The 18,304-nt window shown below is 40.1% G+C and overlaps 1 protein-coding gene across 2 annotated transcripts in view; it reads right to left on the reverse strand.

Annotated features, from left to right (window-relative positions):
- Window positions 1-18,304, reverse strand: part of DGKI (diacylglycerol kinase iota) — a 593,672-nt gene that overhangs the window by 377,468 nt on the left and 197,900 nt on the right. The gene's annotated exons all lie outside the window — the stretch shown is intronic.

The following is an 18,304-nucleotide window of genomic DNA, read 5'->3' on the forward strand; positions in this document are numbered from 1 at the left end:
CTCTGGCTTATGGTGGTGTGGGGGAATTGAACCTGGGACTTGGGCCTTCAATCATGAGAGTCTCTTTGCATAATCATTATGCTATCTCTCAAAAACTTTGTGAATAATATGAAAAGACAAGCTATAATATTAAAAAATCCACAATTATAACTGATAAAAAATTAGTAGAGAACTATTAGGTAAAGAAAAGTTGTCCCCTCAAAACATGGACAGAGATTTGAACAGGTGATTTAGAGACAGTGACATCCAAGTAGCAAAAATAATGAGAAGAAGGAGGACTGAGGAAAAAGGTAATAAAGAAGGCAGAAAGGAAGACAAGAAAGGAGAGAGGAAGGGATGGTGGGAGGGATAAGTGATAAAAAGGAGAAATGAAAATGAGAATGTCATTCTCCTGTTCCTTCCTCCCCAAATGGCAAAAAATTAAACTTTCTTTTTAATATTAACTCTTGAAAAAAATGCAGAGCTTATATGCTTTGGGGCATACAATTTGAAAACAACCAGTATTGCACAGAAACATTGAAGATACACTTAATGAAAAAATTACTAAACTCCAAGATATAGACCCTAGATAGTATCCAGTGCATATACATAAGATATTATATATATATGTATATATATATTTTTGTATCAGTGCTACTTATTGGATAAAAATGTTAAAAACTACCCAATGCCAATGAAAGTGGAATGGCTAAGCCCATTTCAATATATGCAGGCAATAAAATTATACTTTATATGTGTCAATGAAAATGAGTGATCTACAGGTCTATCAAATGAGATAGACAAAACTCAGGAGCACAGTGATGATTGAAACAATGACAACTTCAGGAAACATTCAACTCTGTTTCATTTATGTAACATTTAAAGAAATTCTAATGAAACTATATTGTGCCTCCTTGAGAGGTATCATTACAATGAAGATTAAGAACACATAATCTTTACCCCAACTTTCTGAATTGTAATTCTGATTACTAAAATTTATTAACTAGTGACCCGATAGCTATTCGGTTACTAGATATTTCAGTTATGGAAACATAAGCCTACCTACCTCTACTTCTGGGAATCATTTTAGGGTTAAGTGGATATGTAAGTCTTGTTATGGATCTGACACACAGAACTCACTATAGAAAGGTTTTATTTTTACATCATTGAGGGTGTACATTAAGAAATGTAAGAAACTGCCAAATAATCTGACCAATTAGAGGAGACTAAGGGATGGATAGAGAAATATGACCTGATGAACTTCAGAGACAATTTTCTTTGTTATAAAAATGGGTAGTGAGTACTCCAGTGTCTATCTGCCTGCTATTGTCCTGTATAATTTATACTTTACAAATAGTTTGCTATATTATGTCATTTTTTTCTCTCATCAACAAGAAGTGCTTTATCATGTAATGGTAGAAACAGAGAAGGTCCTGTGAGAACTGATGTATCACGTTACTGCTATTCATTTAGTATTGTCATCCTAGAAGACACACACACACACACAATACAACCTCTTTCTACTGAGACTCCAGCATCTTGTTCACTGTATTAATGGTAACTCTTATTTGTAAAGACCTGCAGTAACTCTATTGACATTCTGGAATTAGATAGTTCTCATCCCTGGAATATAAATTTTATTCTATTAAAACATCAACAAGCTATGTAAAAACAAGTCTGATGAATGAAGTGAGTGACTTAGATAAATGGTAGATAAATGAGATAGTGTGCATCATAAAACATTTTCTAAAGACATTCCTAAAGAGAAACTAGGTGGTGGCACATTTGGTTGAGTGTACATGTTACAGTGCATGAGGACCTGATTTCAAGGACCCTGTCCCCACCTGCAGGGAAAAAACCACATGTAGTAAAGCAGGGCTGCAGGTGTCTCTCTTCCTCTCTATCTTCCTCAACCCCCCACAATTTCTCTGTCTCTAACAGTAAATCAATAAATAAAATAAAACATTTTTTTTAATTCCAATAGACTTTGGGTCTGGGCGGTAGCACACTGGGTTAAGGGCATGTGGCATGAAGCTCAGGGACTGGCTCAAGGACCCGGTTCAAGAATCCCGGGTTCCAGCCATAGGCTCCCCACCTGCAGGGCAGTCGCTTCACAAGCGGTGAAGTAGGTCTGCAGTTCTTTTTCTCCCTTCTCTGTCTTCTAGATTTCTCTCTGTCCTATTCAAAAACAATAACAGCAATAATAACAACAAGGGCAACAAGATGGGGGAAATGGCCTTCAGGAGCAGTGGATTTGTAGTGCAGGCACTGAGCCCCAGCAATAACTCTGGAGGTGAAAGAAAGAATGAAAGGAAGGAAGGAAGGAAGGAAGGAAGGAAGGAAGGAAGGAAGGAAGGAAGGAAGGATTCAGTTTGAAATTCCTGAGTACCTCAAAATTAGACCAACGTTGGTAGTAAGTACTGATCCTTACCCATTAATCTAACTGCAATATTTTCTAAATTTATAAAATTTTAGCATATGTTATAGGTTAATGTTGGAACACTGTTCCAGTTTATAGGTATTAGAATTTGATTTTTATCACTGCACTGGCTTTCTTTCCCAGAAGAGATGTACATCCACAACTAACATCATAACACTAAGTCAATAATTGTCTTTCTTTGGACCAGAGTTATTGCTAGGGTTCAGTTCTGGCATGATGACTCCATTGCTCTTGGCAGCCATTTTTCTACTTTTCCCCTGAGAGACAGAGGCATGTAAAGAGGAAGAGAAAGTGTAAGAAAAAGAGAAATCTGCAAATCAACTTCACTGCCTGTGAAGTCTCCCCTCTACAGATGGAGATCAGGAGCTTAAACTCAGTGCCTCACACATCATAATGTGTGTGTGTGTGTGTGTGTGTGTGTGTGTGTGTGTGTGTGTGTGTGTATGTTCGTTCTAGTGGGTGCACAAACACTGAGTCCCTGCTAAGTATTTTTTTTTTTTTTGCAATAAATGATCTTTCTGATACTGGATTCTTTCTTACTATAGAAATTTTGTCCTCTTTCCCAGTTTTAAGTCAGTTCTCCTTCATGGATTAGCTAAAGTGCTAGTGGGCAAAAATCCCAGCCCTTTGTAGATGTAATATTCTAACATTATTTTCCTGTGGGATTCTTTGAAGGGCCTAAAATGTAAAAAAAAAAAAAAAAAGCCAATGCAAACCTTCTTTTAAGCACATGTTTTATACAAAGCAGACCATTCTAGGAAAAAATCCATCTTTTAAAAGTGTAAGTCCCTATAACTGCTGCTTTTCCAAATTTCTCCTTTGTACCAATTTCAGACATGTATACCTAATTAAGCATATGAACAATTTCAGCATAGAAATAGAAGAAAGTAGAAAGGGTAAGAGTGGCATGGGTAGGGAGAAGAGTAAATCAATAAAATATTCATTTTTGACATTAGTTGATTGGAGAGGTAGATAACATAATGGTTATGCAAACAGACTTTCATGCCTGAGGCTCCAAAGTCTCAGGTTGAATCCCCCTCACCACCATAAACCAGAGCTGAGCAGATCCTAGCATATCAAAGTGAACATGCAAAATTGGAGACACATAGCATCCCACAACTAATACCCAAGCTGGACCTGAACAAAACACCTTTATGCTGTTATTATTATAATTTATTCTATTACAGATTGATTGATTTGACTACCCCTGCCAAACTCATATGCTGGACTCTAATTCATAATGATAAAAGCTGATGGCAAAGTCTTTGGAAGATAATCAGATTTATTTGTTTACTTAATACTTTATCTGTTTTCAATGAGAAGGATTCAGAGAGAGATAACAGACAGAGAGAGACACTTGCACTTCTCAGCTCTGGCATATAATGGTGCTGGGGAATGAACCTGCAACCTCAGAGCCTGAGGTTGAAGTGTATGGAAGGTTTTTGTGTTTTTTTTTTTCCACATAACCATGATGCTATATCCACAGTCTGATAATAATCAGATTTAGATAAGATCAAGACCAAGAATATAACACTTCCTGCTATCAGGAGTATCTGATAAGAGAGAAAGATTATGACTAGGCAAAGAAGGAAGAAAGAAAGAAAGAAAGAAAGAAAGAAAGAAAGAAAGAAAGAAAGGAAGGAAGGAAGGAAGAAAGGGAAAGGAAGAAAGGAAGAAAGGTGGACAGAGAGAGAAAGAAAGAAAGATGGAAAGAAAGGAGGGAGGGAGGAAGAAAGGGACAGAAAATGAAAGAAAGAGGAAGAGGGTGTAGGACAAAAAGAGGGAGAAGGGGGAGAGGCAGGGCATGGAGAGAGGAAGGATAAGGGTGGAGAGAGTAAGAAAGAGAAAGGGGAGAGAAAGAAGAGAAAAGGAAAGAGAAGGAAAGGGAAATAAAGGGAAGGGAAGGGAAGGGAAGGGAAGGGAAGGGAAGGGAAGGGAAGGGAAGGGAAGGGAAGGGAAGGGAAGGGAAGGGAAGGGAAGGGAAGGAAGAAATAAAAGTTTTGGTTCTCTTTATATAATATCCCCCACCACCACCACCATCACCATATGAGGACACACGATAGAAGACCATCAGCAAGTAAGGGAGAGAACTCTTCACAAGAGTTGAATCCATGAGCACCTTGACCTTGGACTCACTCCTTAGTCACTGCAACTGGGAGAACTAAATCCTTGCTGTCAGAGCCATCTAGTTCACTGTATAGTTTTTAAACAGCCTGAGCTAAGGCACCCTTATCATGGCCATAAAACAACTTACTGACACTACATAGTATCTGTAAGATCTTTCCTTTGCTTAGAAAAACAAGAATCCCCTTTTCTCCACCTGCACCACTAAACCCACATCATCAAGGTGAATCTAGAATTGCTTTACCCTTCCAGCCCCACATCCACCCACATGAGTTCTACCTCACTAAGCCACACTGGTGATCTTTCCAGCAGCTATTAGTAACTTGCTCCTTTCCTCACCTTCCCTTTCCAACCTGAGATGGCTTTGCTCTTATTTTCCTAGTTCTTTCTTTTATTACCCTCCTTCCTCCTGCATAACCAGAAAACAAAAATTGAGAAAACTGAAATAACCCTTATAAGGCAAGAGAGATTGCCTAATGGCCATGCAAAAAGACTTTCATGCATGAAGCTCTGAAATTCCAGGTTTGGGAGTCACGTAGTAGCGCAGCAGGTTAAGTGCACATGCCGTGAAGTGCAGGAACACGTGGAAGGATCACAGTTCAAGCCCCTGGCTCCCCACGTGCAGGGGAGTCACTTCACAGGCGGTGAAGCAGGTCTGCAGGTGTCTCTCTTTCTCTCTACCTCTCTGTCTTCCCCTCCTCTCTCCATTTCTCTATGTCCTATCCAACAATGATGGCAACAATAATAACTACAACAATAAAACAACAAGGACACCAAAACAGAAAATAAATAAATAAATATCAAAAAAATGAAATTCCAGGATCAAGTCTCTCTACCATAAACCAGAACTGTATAGTGTTCTGGTAATAATAATAGTAGTAATAATAACAACAATAATAAATTGCCCTTATAATGGTGGCACACCTGGTTAAGTGCATGTATTGCTATGCACAAGGACCCAGATTGAATCCCCTGGCCCCAGTTACAGGGGGAAATCTTCACAAGTGGTGAATCAGGGCTGCAGGTGTCTCTTTACCTCTCTTTCCCCCTCTCTACCTCTGCCTCCCTCTCAATTTCTCTCTGGTCTATCAAACAAATAAAACTAAAGTTAAAAAATAAAGATAAATAAATAACCCCTATAAAGCTGCTAAACAAGAGCCAGCTCAATGGTTTCCCATAATATAATCACTCCTAGGAGCTGTGATATAGCTCAATCAGTAGAGTGCACACTTTGCTATGTGTAAGAGCATGGGTTCAAGCCCTGAGCATCAAGCAATGGGGAAACTTCCTAAGTGGTAGGACAGTGTTGCAATTGTTGCTCTTGTTTACCAGAGCACTGCTCAGCTCTGCTTCATGGAAGTACAAGGGACTGAAACCAAGACCTCTCAGAGCCTTAAGCAGGAAAGTCTATTTGCATAATCATTATGCTATCTCCCCACCCCCTTTCTGTATCTGGCTTGTTGGTGAAAAGCAGCAGGGAGGAGTGTAGGCAAGTGGTTTGGTTTTAAAGTTCCTATTTAAATGCTGTGGGTGAGACCTGGGCCTGGATATTCTGAAAACTTCCCTGTGGAGATCTGAAAGGGAAGCAAGTTTGAAACATAAATGCCTCTCAGTCCGGCTGTGCGTGGAGTCACAGGCCAAGCTTTGGAGACACTCTCTTAATTAGCAATCATCCACAGACCTACAGAATGAGACGCTCTGAGGGCTAGGCATTGATAGCAGGAAACAGTTCAAGATTCAGAAACTCAGGCCAAAACAGTACAGCAGAGCATAGATCTGATGATCAAGTGGGTGGAGAGGGTAATGAAAGAGAGTCCCTGGCCTTTCTCTGGAGCCTGAATGTTACTTCACATCTGGGAATGCGGGGTCCCTTCCTCATCTCATTGCCCTGTGAGTGTCTATAGTGCCCTTCAGGGTAATTATCAAAGCCTGAGCCTCAGTCAGGGAGCTAACTCAGCAGGAGAGCACAGGACTTGCAGGCATGGGTTTGATCCTCAGAACGACACATGTCAGAGTAGGGCACCTATACTGCTGTGTGCTAGAGGTTGTTTCTATACAGCACCATGTGGGAGGTTGGTATTGTTAGGGGCCCACTTAGGGGAGGCAACTCCTCCCCTGCACCCTGAACCCTGTACCCTGCACCCTGCACCCTGCACCCTAGACAGGAAAAGAAATGGCCAAAAGCAGACAGAGGTTCCTTCTATACCAAGTACTCCCTTCCCTACCTGACTGCAAGGCTATCAGATGTAGTTGTAAGTAGATGTGAGCATCTGAAGATAGGTTAGAGCCTCTCACTGTGGAGTCCCCGTACACCCCCAGAAGTGACTAGAAAAGCTGGGAGATTTAAAAATTCATAACTCTCCTTTTTACCACCTTCTGCTCTCTTTCTCTTGGGCTACATGCTTCTATGGCATGGACTTTCTTCTGCTTTTCTTCTTTAAAAATATTTTTTATTGTCTTTAATTATTTATTGGATATAGACAGCCAGAAATGGAGAGGGAAGGGGGAGTTAGAGAGGGAGAGAGAGAGAGGGAGAGAGAGGGAGAGGAAGAGGGAGAGGGAGAGAGAGAGGGAGAGGGAAAGAGAGAGAGAGAGGGAGAAAGAGAGAGCTGCAACACTGCTTCCACACTTGCAAAGTTTTCCCCCTGCAGGTGAGGATTTCTTCTGCTTTTCTACCCATCCTTTCCCAATAAATGCTCGCTTCCCTGAAATATGACTGGGATTCTTCCAAGTTGAGGGCAGTCTAAGACCCTTAGAATGAAGTCTGGAAGAGGTCTTCCCTGTTCCCTCTCACTCCCTTTCAACAGTATGGCAATGGAGAAGATTGGTGCTGTGATGAGTTCCTATCTATCTATCTATCTATCTATCTATCTATCTATCTATCTATCTTTGTCTCTCTCTCTGTCTCTTTGTCTGTCTCTCCCCTCCTCTCTCTCTCTCATCTTTTTGTCTGAATGGAAAAATTATATGTGAAGTCATACATACATGAGGTACTAATTCCACCCATAATAGATAACTAAGCAAGTACATAAATTAATCCTCAGATTCATTTATGGTAAAGATGTGACACAAGTCCAACAGAATAATCAAATGTGAACACATGCATAAGGGCCCTGTTTGGTGCAAAGGAAGAATGGGAGTATGCAAAGCAACAAGGAAAAGAGCAAGTACAACTCTGAACAGCTCAGACTAGCCACAGAACTATGATTCAAGCCACAACCTATAACATCGTTGGTGTGTGGTTAGTCTTCAGAAAAGGGAGTAGCTTCTGCCTAAGAGGGGAGAAGGAAGGCTTCCTCTCAAGGAAGTACCTTGAGATTCAACCTGAGGAGAATTTAACTTGGTGAGGAACTGACCTAAAAGATGGTGAAGAAAGGGAATGCATAGCAAAGGTCAAAGCTGTGACAATGAGGTCCTGATCAGGTATGAATGTTGCTCATTGTGGCTCCCATATAAGGACTAAAGAGAGACAGAGCAGGAAGCTAAATGGCTGAGAGCAAGAGGGGGCCATCTTGAAGGACCTGCTAAGGGGGTAAGAAACAATAGGAATCACCAAAACTCTCTAATGAGGACCAGGACCACCAGAGTCTCCACCAAATCTTTCTTACTCACAGCTGTGCATTGAGTGCTGTGATGCTTTGAAAATAATGGAATGTCCTTACAACTATCTTGATAACATTTTTTTCATTTATTCATTTATTTATACAGAGAAATTGAGAGAGAAGAGGGAGCTAAAGATAGAGATGATAGACAGATAGATAGATAGATAGATAGCTGCAGCACTGCTTCACCACTTCTTTTTTTTTTTTAGTTTTATTTATTTATTTATTTTCCTTTTTGTTGCCCTTGTTATTTAACATTGTTGTGGTTATTAATGTCGTTGTTGTTGGATAGGACAGAGAGAAATGGAGAGAGGAGGGGAAGACAGAGAGGAGGAGAGAAAGATAGACACCTGCAGACCTGCTTCACCGCTTGTGAAGCGACTCCCCTGCAGGTGGGGAGCCGGGGGCTCGAACTGGGATCCTTACGCAGGTCCTGGTGATTTGCGCCACGTGCGCTTAACCCGGACGCCACCGCTCGACTCCCTGCTTCACCACTTCTAAGCTGGTGGAGACTGGGGGATTGAACCTGGGTCCTTGTAACACGTGCACTCAGCCAAGTGTGCCACCAACCAGCCCCTCTTGATATTACTTTGTAACATCTTCAGACGATGTGAACATTCATGAAATTGTTCGTTGTTAGAATAAAAAAATTCAACAAAATATAAAGGTCTTCAAATGCCTATAAAGTTTCCCAAGGAAAGCTCACAGACTATCCAAAGTCAACATCATTCCTCACAGCTCTCCCCCAGCTGCTGTCACATCCCTTTGCTCTATCAACTCTCCACTTACTTCTACTTCACACCAGTCACTCAGAGACAGATGGATCCAGAGGAAGTTAACTCCAACATCAAGCAAAAGACACCAGTGGAGGCAGACTTAGCAGTCTGGAATCATGGTTCCTTTAATGATCTCTAAAAACAAATGCTAATGTAGACACTTGAACACAAAGTGTGTAGGAAGGCTGAAAGCTCTACCCAGAAAGAGTATTTTGATCACCGACCAGGAAAGATCCTCACCTCAAGTCCCAAACATCACGATTTCTGTGCAAAGGCCCAAAGGTCAAGGTGAGAGCCTCCATACCATTTCTCTTTCTCACTGGAAGTATTCTGCAGTCCATTCTCTGTATGTATTCCCTTGCCTCTTCTACTGAAAATAACCCACCTAGTTCTACCTCACCTTCTAAGCAAAATTTACCACCAGTGCTGTATTTGTATCCATCCTGACCTGCCACTTACTCTTTCTGGTTTGAATCTCCTCTCCAGAGTAGCTTCTATTTTATTTCCTCAGAAAGCTCACCCTACATAGATGTCTGAGTAGCTTACCACGTGTTACTGTGAAAAACAGAAGTAACAACACAGAAATTAACTTTTAAACAACTGCTTATACTTAAAGAAAGTTACTGGGGAGCCTGGTAGTGACACATTTAGTTGAATACACATTATACATAACGACACATGTTCAAGCCCTAGGCCCCACCTGAGGAGGGGAGTTTCACAATTGGTGAGATAGTACTGCAGGTGTCTCTCTTTCTTTCTTCCTCTCTACCTCCTCTTCCCATTTCAATTTCTGCCTGTTCGACAAAATTAAAAATAAGTTTAAATCATATTTTAAAGTAAGTAACTGCATTTTTTATCTTTTTTTTTCCCTGTATCATTTCTGGACTTTGAAATGCATCACATAAATAATTATATTTATCTTACTTTTAACAATTCCCAATTCTTGTAGCATAATAATAATAATAACAATAACAATAATGCTGTTCTTATAGAAAAAAACAAAATAAAGCAAAATGCTTATCCTATACCATTTATACTATTGTATTAGTTCATGTCTCTAACCTATTAAACCTTCTAAATTTATTTCTTATGAGACAAAGAAAGAAAACAGACCATACTCCATTATATGTGGTACCAGAAGTTGAGCCCAGAGCACCAAGCATCTAAGCCCTGCACACACTGAGTCACCTCCCTACCCTTCTAAGTTCTCATTAGATTACAAAACACAAATTGGGACAAAACAGGGACTATTTTACTTTGAGTCACAAATTGATCAGCAAATACTAAGTGACCAATAGTTGTTTATGTGTTTGGAACTACATAAAAAAAAAAATCCTGTGCACAGAAAACTGCAAAAGGGTTATTTTTTAATGTTTATTATTATTATTATTTATTGGATATAGACAGAGATAGATTGAGAGGGGAGAGTGACAGAGAGACAGCTGCAGCCCTGCTTCACACCTGTGAAGCTTCCACTTGTAGGTGGGGACCAGGGACTTGAACCTGGGTCCTTGTGCACTGCGGTGTGAGTGCTTAACCAGGTGTGGCACTGCCTGGCCCCTTAAAAAGAGTTATTTTAATTGGATGATTTAGAGTCTGTGGGGGTGTGATAGACATGATTTCTTTTAGCCATGTACAAAAATGGTTCAGGCATGCTTTCTTTCTTGTTCTTTCTTGTATTATTTTTGATTCTCAAGATAAAAAAAAATCTGTATTTTATTTTACTAATACTGTAACTTAGAAGGCTCCAGATCACTATTTAAAATGAGTAGTTGGCATTTTGGCTACAAGGAGTGGTTCTCAGGGAAATGACAACTGAAAATCAAAGCACAGGCACGCACATTTTAAAATGCAATGTCATTTTATAAAAGGCTACAGGGAGGGGGTCGGGCGGTGGCGCAGTGGGCTAAGTGCATGTGGCACAAAGCGCAAGGACCAGCGTAAGAAACCTGGTTTGAGCTCCCGGCTCCCCACCTGCAGGGGAGTCGCTTCACAGGTGGTGAAGCAGGTCTGCAGGTGTCTGTCTTTCTCTCCTCCTCTCTTCTTCCCCTCCTCTCTCCATTTCTCTCTGTCCTATCCAACAATGAACAACATCAACAATGGTAATAATAATAACCATAACAAGGCTATGGCAACAAGGGCAACAAAAGGGGGAAAAATGGCCTCCAGGAGTGGTGGATTCATAGTGCAGGCACCGAGCCCAGCAATAACCCTGGAGGAAAAAAAAAAAAAAGGCCACAGGGCCTCTGCAAGGTTTAAGATATGTCTGCCTGGGTTCTGACAACGTCTTGGTGGTAGAGCAAAGGGCTTGCATGCATAAGGTTGTTATTTGATTTTATTATTTTTATTCATTTATTGAATAGAGACAGCCAGAAAATGAGAGTGAAGGGGGTGAGAAAGAGAGGGAGAGGAACAGAGAGAAACCTGCAACACTGCTCCACCACTTGTAAAGTTTACCCCTGCAGGTAGGGACTGGGGGGCTTGAACCCGGGTCCTTGCGAACTATAACATGTGCACTCAACCAGGTGCACCACCACCTAGTCCCTGCATAAGGTTTCAGACTCAGTCCTCTAGCACCACATGTTCCTGAGCTGAATAGTGCTCTGCTTGACTTTCTCTTTCTTGCTCTCTGCAAAAGTAAAATAAAAGATATAAAGCTTATAACAATAAAAAATACGTAAAGAGTTCACCTTAAGCTACTAATTAAAATAAAAGATTTATCTGTTACTGCTGAGCCTGATTACATTCAGTAACATTTGCACTAAATATATGTGTGCAGAGATTCTTAAAGAAATTATTTTACTTTGATTCAAGTTGTAATATTTTTGATGGAAATTTTGAAATGTAGAGCTAAATTTCCACAAAGAAAATGTTCTTGATTTATACTTTTCTCCTATGACCTTTCAATTCCTCTCCTGGGGAATATATCCCACAGAAGAAAATAAAAACACATATCCAAAGAGATCTATGTATAGCTGTGTTCATAGCAGCACAATTTGTAATAATTCAGACAAGGAAACAACATAGGTGACCAGCAACAAATGAAAGGCTGAGAATGTTGTGGTGTATATACACAATGGAATACTACTTATTAACAATGATGAATTCACCTTCTTCACTTTATCTTGGATGGAGTTTTAAGGTATCACATTAAGTGAGATAAGCCAGAAAGAAAAAGATGAATATAGGATAATCTCACTCATGGACAGAACATAAGAAGTATGAACAGAAATGGGTACCATAAAGTAGAACTTAGATCAGGTTGGGTGTATTGCACCAAAGCAAAAGTGTCTAGGGAAGGAGGACAGGGAGAGAGGGCTGGGGAGATGAGACAGGGTTTCAGGTCCTGGAACATGATGTAGGACCTGATTTGAGGTGGAGTGTCTTGCAGACTCCTATTTTGGTAAGATGAGAAATTTTTTCCTAGTGCCAACAACTGTATTGTAAACCATTAACCTCCTAATAAAAAAAAAAAGGAAGGAAGGAAGGAAGGAAGGAAGGAAGGAAGGAAGGAAGGAAGGAAGGAAAGAAGGAAGGAAAGAAGGAAGGGAAGAAGGTAAAGAAAAAAGGAAAAGAGAAAGAGAGAATACAGGGACCCAGATGGTGGTGCACATGGTTGAGAGCACATGTTACAATGTGCAAAGACTCAGGTTCGAGCCCCCAGTCCCCACCTGCATTGGGAAAGCTTTGTGAGTGGTGAAGCAGTGTTGCAGGTGTCTCTTTGTCTCTCTTCCTCTCTATAATGAAATCCCCTCTTGATTTTTGGCTGTCTCTATCAAATAAATAAAGATAATTTAAAAATAAATGAGACAGAGAAAGAGAGAGAAAGGAAGAAAGAGAAAAAGGAAAGAAACCTTTACCCTTAGCATTGTTGCTGTGGCTACCCTATTCTATCCACCATGGGGAAAGAAGCTGTGGCCATTCCACCCTTTCCTAAGAAAGAGTCCTCTTTGAAAACTATCTTCTCATCCTTTTCTGAAAATGTACCCCCTTTCCAGAATAAGGAGCCTGAAACCACTCAGATATCACATCCACTCACAGCATCTCAAGTGAGTGACAATGAGCACCTGTTGGATAAGCTGATGGCTCCTATCTGGTTCAGTGAGGATACCAAGGATGAGCAATTGAGTCTCTGCCTGCTGTCTCTGGACTACAGCACCTCAGTCAAGTGCACAACTATCTTTGTTAGAGCAGCTTGACATACATGTCTGAGGACACCCAAGTAGATTATAGAACTTGCTCCAAGTCGCAGGCTCATAAAGGATGGAAGGTCAGAATAGTTCTAGTCCACTTCCATGTTAATTGTCAGGCTCAAGAAAAGATTACTAAAGTCCTGAGCTCCTAGGAACATCCCTAAAATAAGACTTCCTAGCTTCTTTCTACCCTAATGTCCCTATTGTCACCTGCTCTATTCCTACTCTACGGTTCCTATTTGTTTGTTTTTTTATCTTTATTTATTTATTGGATAGAGACAGCCAAAAATCGAGAAGGAAGTGGGAGATAGAGAGGGAGAGAGACAGAGAGACACCTGCAGCCTTGCTTCATCACTCACTAAGCTTTCCCCCTGCAGGTAGGGACCAGGGGCTCTAATCTGGGTCCTTGTGCACTGTATCAAGTGTGTTCATATTCATAGAAATTTAATGCACCCAGGTCCTGTTTATTAAATATTTGTACTGTTTTATGTTTTGCTACTTTTCAGCCACCAGGTTGCAGATGCTGCTATGATTCCATCCTGACTACCCTGAACAGAAGACTTTAACAGTGTGCCTGCCCCAGGACCTCACTTCTCCAGAGCCCTACCCCATGAGGGAAAGGCAGAGATAAGTTGGGGGTATGGATCAACCTGTTAATGTCCATGTCCAATGGAGAAGCAACTAAAGAGGCCAGAACTTCTTCTGAACCCTAAAAAGTATCTTGGTTCATACTTCTTAAGGTTGAAATATTAGGGGAAGAACCTCAGTTTCACAGGGAACTGGAACTTTTGTGACAAGGAACCTTTCTTTTTGCCCCATCACTGAGAGGGAAGAGATTCTTGAGAACACCTGAGATAACCAGGTGCTGTTTCTCTTATCTGAGAGGAAACAGGAAAAATGAAGGACATTTATAGGATGATTTCACTCCTAAGTGAAATATAGAGAATTGAAACATATGAACTTAAAAACAATAAATGTATATATTTGACCCATAATTATGACTTTGGGGGAACTATAGTAATTATCATTGGGGGAGCACACAACACTAATGGTAGGAGTGTTATGAAATTATAACTATTATCTCATAATCTTATAAATCACTAATAAAAATATCTTAAAATTAAAATAAAATAAAGTTTTTAAAAGATGGAAGGTCAGGAAGGAGGTCCAGTGCATAAAGCACAAGGCTTTCAAGTCTAAGATCTGGTTAAATTCCTATGCACAACATAGGCTAGAACTGAGTAGAGCTCTGGTCTCTCTCTGATTAAAAAAAGAATCAGATTTGGGCTGGAGAGATAGCATAATCATTATGTAAAAGATGTCCATATCTGAGGTTCTGAGATCCCAGGTTCAATCCTCAGCTCCACCATAAGACAGAGCTGAGCAGTGCTCTGGTGTTTTTCTCTGTATCCCTCTCATTAAACTAAATAAAATATTAGAAAATAAATAAATGAATAATTAAATCTATAAACTGTGAATTGGGAAGTGGCTTAGTAAGTGGGCTAATTGCTTCACATGTATAAGGCTCAGTCATCCACATCCATTTGCTATCTTATACTTGACTCTAATAGACATGTCTGATATTTAAATAAAGTGTAAAACCTTCATCTATACTCAGCTTGCCCAGACAGGAACCCAGCTGTTATGTTCAGACCTCCCTAGGATTCTCAGCAGAACAGAAATGTGGAAAAGGTCTCTGTTGTCAGAGTCTTTAACAGAATCATAGTCACCCCAGGTGTTGTAGGGATACACTCACTATCCTCATCGAGAACATCTCTCAAACAGGAACTTCATAGCAGGAGGTGGTGGGCTGGGCACACCTGGTTAAGTACACACATCACCATACACAAGGACCCAGGTTTGAACCCACTCCCCAACCATGGCAGGGATGCTGCTTCTTGAGCAGTGAAGGTCTTCAGGTCTCTGTTTGTTCTCTCCTCCTTTCTGTCTTCTCCTTCCTTCTCAAGTTCTCTCTGCTCTGTCAAATATAATTAATTAATTAAAAAGAAGGAAAAAAATGGCCACCAGGAACAGTGGATTTGGAGTACCAGCAACTGAGTCCCAGTGGCAACCTTGGTAATGGCAAACTCCAGACCACCTCACTGATATGTGGGATTTAAGAAACAGAGCAAGGGGAAAAGATAGGGCAACAGAGAATAACAGCAGCTGTGTTTCTCTCTTCTCCTCTCCCCAGTCAACTAGGAATACCAAAGAAGATCACCTGGGATTGCACCACCTGGGACTAGAACTACCTTGGGAACCCACCAAATCACTGGTGATTGTTAAAATGGGTGGCTTGTGGACAGAATAGAGCCTAAGGAGAGATTCCTGGGGCTAAAGCCCATATCTACTCCCGAGCAGCTGGTAACAGTCGGCAGTTTGCTGGTTGAGGTTCCACCTATAGTTTGTTTTACCAACAAAAAAGAGGGAAGGAGAGAACTCCCTTTAGACTTACCAAATGCAACTATGAGTCTCCATTGCTACTGCCCCTCGGAGGCTGGAAGAGCAGCTGGGAGACCCCATGCTGATATCAGGAGGCACAGAACTGACCAGAAAATTCAGGAGAAGATCTACATCCCAGTGGACTAGAGGTAGGGCTGTATAGTTGGAGCCTTTCCACATTGTTCTTCTGATGAATTGGGAGACATGGTGAAAAACTGCCACAGAGTATAAATGGGATTTGTTTGGAAACTCACAGGACCAAGTACTATTGCCAGCTAGACTCTAGATGCTAGCAGAACAGCTGAATTGAGCCCAGGGCTTTGGATCCTCAGGGCATGGTAGTCTCTTTGCATAAGCATTATGCTATCTCTCTCTACTCCGATTTATCTCTTGATCAGCAGTAAATGATAAAGCTAAAATGCCTACTTATAGTTGCAAAGCTCTTAGGCTCCCATAGCCTACATGGAAGAAAAGAGGCTTTAACCGCCACTGTGCCTCAACTCAGGGATTGAGAAAACATGGAAACAACTATTAATTTCCACAGCTGTGAAATCTTTAAGTACCTTACTTATACACAAGTCAATCCAGGCAAGAGTGATCAGTATATCAGAAATTACTAGGAGAGGGACTTCATAACACACTATGTACAATGGTTAAACCAAGAAGAAACATAGAAGTAATGAAACAGGACAAAAATCCAGGTAGAAGCCCCACAAAGATAGAAGCACAGAAGAATGAGATCAATATCCAAATGCTAATTGAGGAATTAGTCACGGGAGTGAGGAAAGAGTTTGAAAGTAAAGTCATCAGAAATGGGAAAACAACAACTGAGACTCTGAAATAAAACACTATCTTGAGGTAATTAGAGAGCTGAAAGCTGAAATATCTGAGTTAAAAGGACAACTAGCTGAACAAGATAAAACAATACCAATAAATGTCAATTGCCTGAATTCACCTATGAAAAGGCACAGAGTAGGAAGATGTATCAGAAAACACAACCCAACCATATGCTGCCTGCAGGAAACCCACCTAAACTCAATAAGACAAACACAGACTCAAAATGAAAGGATGGAAAACTATCATGCAAGCCAATGGACCACAAAAAATGCAAGAACAGCTATTCTCATATCTGACACAATAGCCCCTAAAATAAATAAAATAAAATAAAGATAGGGATGGATATTGCTTAATGATCAGAGGATCAGTCAATCAAGAGTACTTAATAATTATTAACATCTATGCACTGAAGGAGAGGCCATCTAAATACATCAAACATCTACTGAAAGAGCTATAGAAATATATTAACAGAAACACAGTCATAGTAGGGGACTTCAACACCCCACTCTTTCAACTTGACAGATCATCCAGGTAGACTTTGACTTATAAAGAAATGAGGGAGCTAAAGGAAGGGATAGATAAACTAGAACTACTAGACATTTTCAGAGTCATTTACCCCAAGCAACTGGAATACACATTCTATTCAAGTTTGCATGGGTCATTCTCAAGAATAGACAATATGTTAGGCCACAAAGATCAAAAGCATTGAAATTATCCCAAGAATCTTTTCAGACCACAGTGCAATTAAATTAACACTTAACAATAAACACAAAATTAATAAGAGTCCCAAAATGTGGAAACTCAACAGTACACTACTTAACAACTACTGGGTCAAAGAGGAAATTAAGGAAGAAATCAAAATGTTTCAAAAGTTTGATGAAAATGAAGACAGGAGCTATCAAAATATTTGGGACACAGCAAAGGCAGTACTAAGAGGGAAGTTCATAGCCATACAAGCACACATTAGGAAACAAGAAAAGGCTCAGATAAACAACATGACTGCATACTTTATAGACTTAGAGGAAGAACAAAGGAACCCTAAAGCAACCAGAAGGATTTAAATAACTAAAGCTAGAGCAAAAATAAATAACATTGAAAATAGGAAAGACATACAAAAGCTCAACAAAAGTATATGATGGTTCTTTGAAAGAGTAAAGAAAATTGACAAATCTTTAGCCAGACTCACAAAACATAAAAGGGAGACCACCCAGATAAACTGGATTGTAAATGAAAGAGGAGATATCACAAAAGACACCACAGAAATTCAACATGTCATGCAAGGCTTCTATGAACAACTCTATGCCACCAAGCTAGAGAACCTGGAAGAAATGGACAATTTCCTAGATACCTACCAACTTCTAAAATTAAGTAAAGAGGAACTAGATAATACAAACAGGCCCATCATAGCTAATAAAATTGAAACAGTTATCAAAAATCTTCCCCAAAATAAAAGTCCTGGACGAGATGGTTTTAAAAATGAATTCTAAAAACCTTCAAGTGTTAATACCTCTTCCTTGTAAAACTCTTCAAAAGATTGAAGACACAGGAATATACCCTTCCAGCTTCTATGAAGCCAACATCACTTGGATACCAAAAGCAGACAGGGATACAACAAAAAAAGAAGAAGAAGAAGAAGAAGAAGAAGAAGAAGAAGAAGAAGAAGAAGAAGAAGAAGAAGAAGAAGAAGAAGAAGAAGAAGGAGAAGAAGAAGAGGAAGAAGAAATAAAAATACAGACATATCTCTGATGAATGAACATAGATACTAAAATCTTGAACAAAATTTTAATATACAGCAGTATATTAAAAAGATTGTTCATTATGACCAAGTAGGGTTTATCCCAGGGATGCAAGGTTGGTTTAATACATGTAAATCAAATATCTTTTGGTTGGGTGTTATGGAGTCCTTGGGGT

This window comes from Erinaceus europaeus, chromosome 8, assembly GCF_950295315.1.
Source record: "Erinaceus europaeus chromosome 8, mEriEur2.1, whole genome shotgun sequence".
Lineage (NCBI taxonomy): Eukaryota > Metazoa > Chordata > Mammalia > Eulipotyphla > Erinaceidae > Erinaceus > Erinaceus europaeus.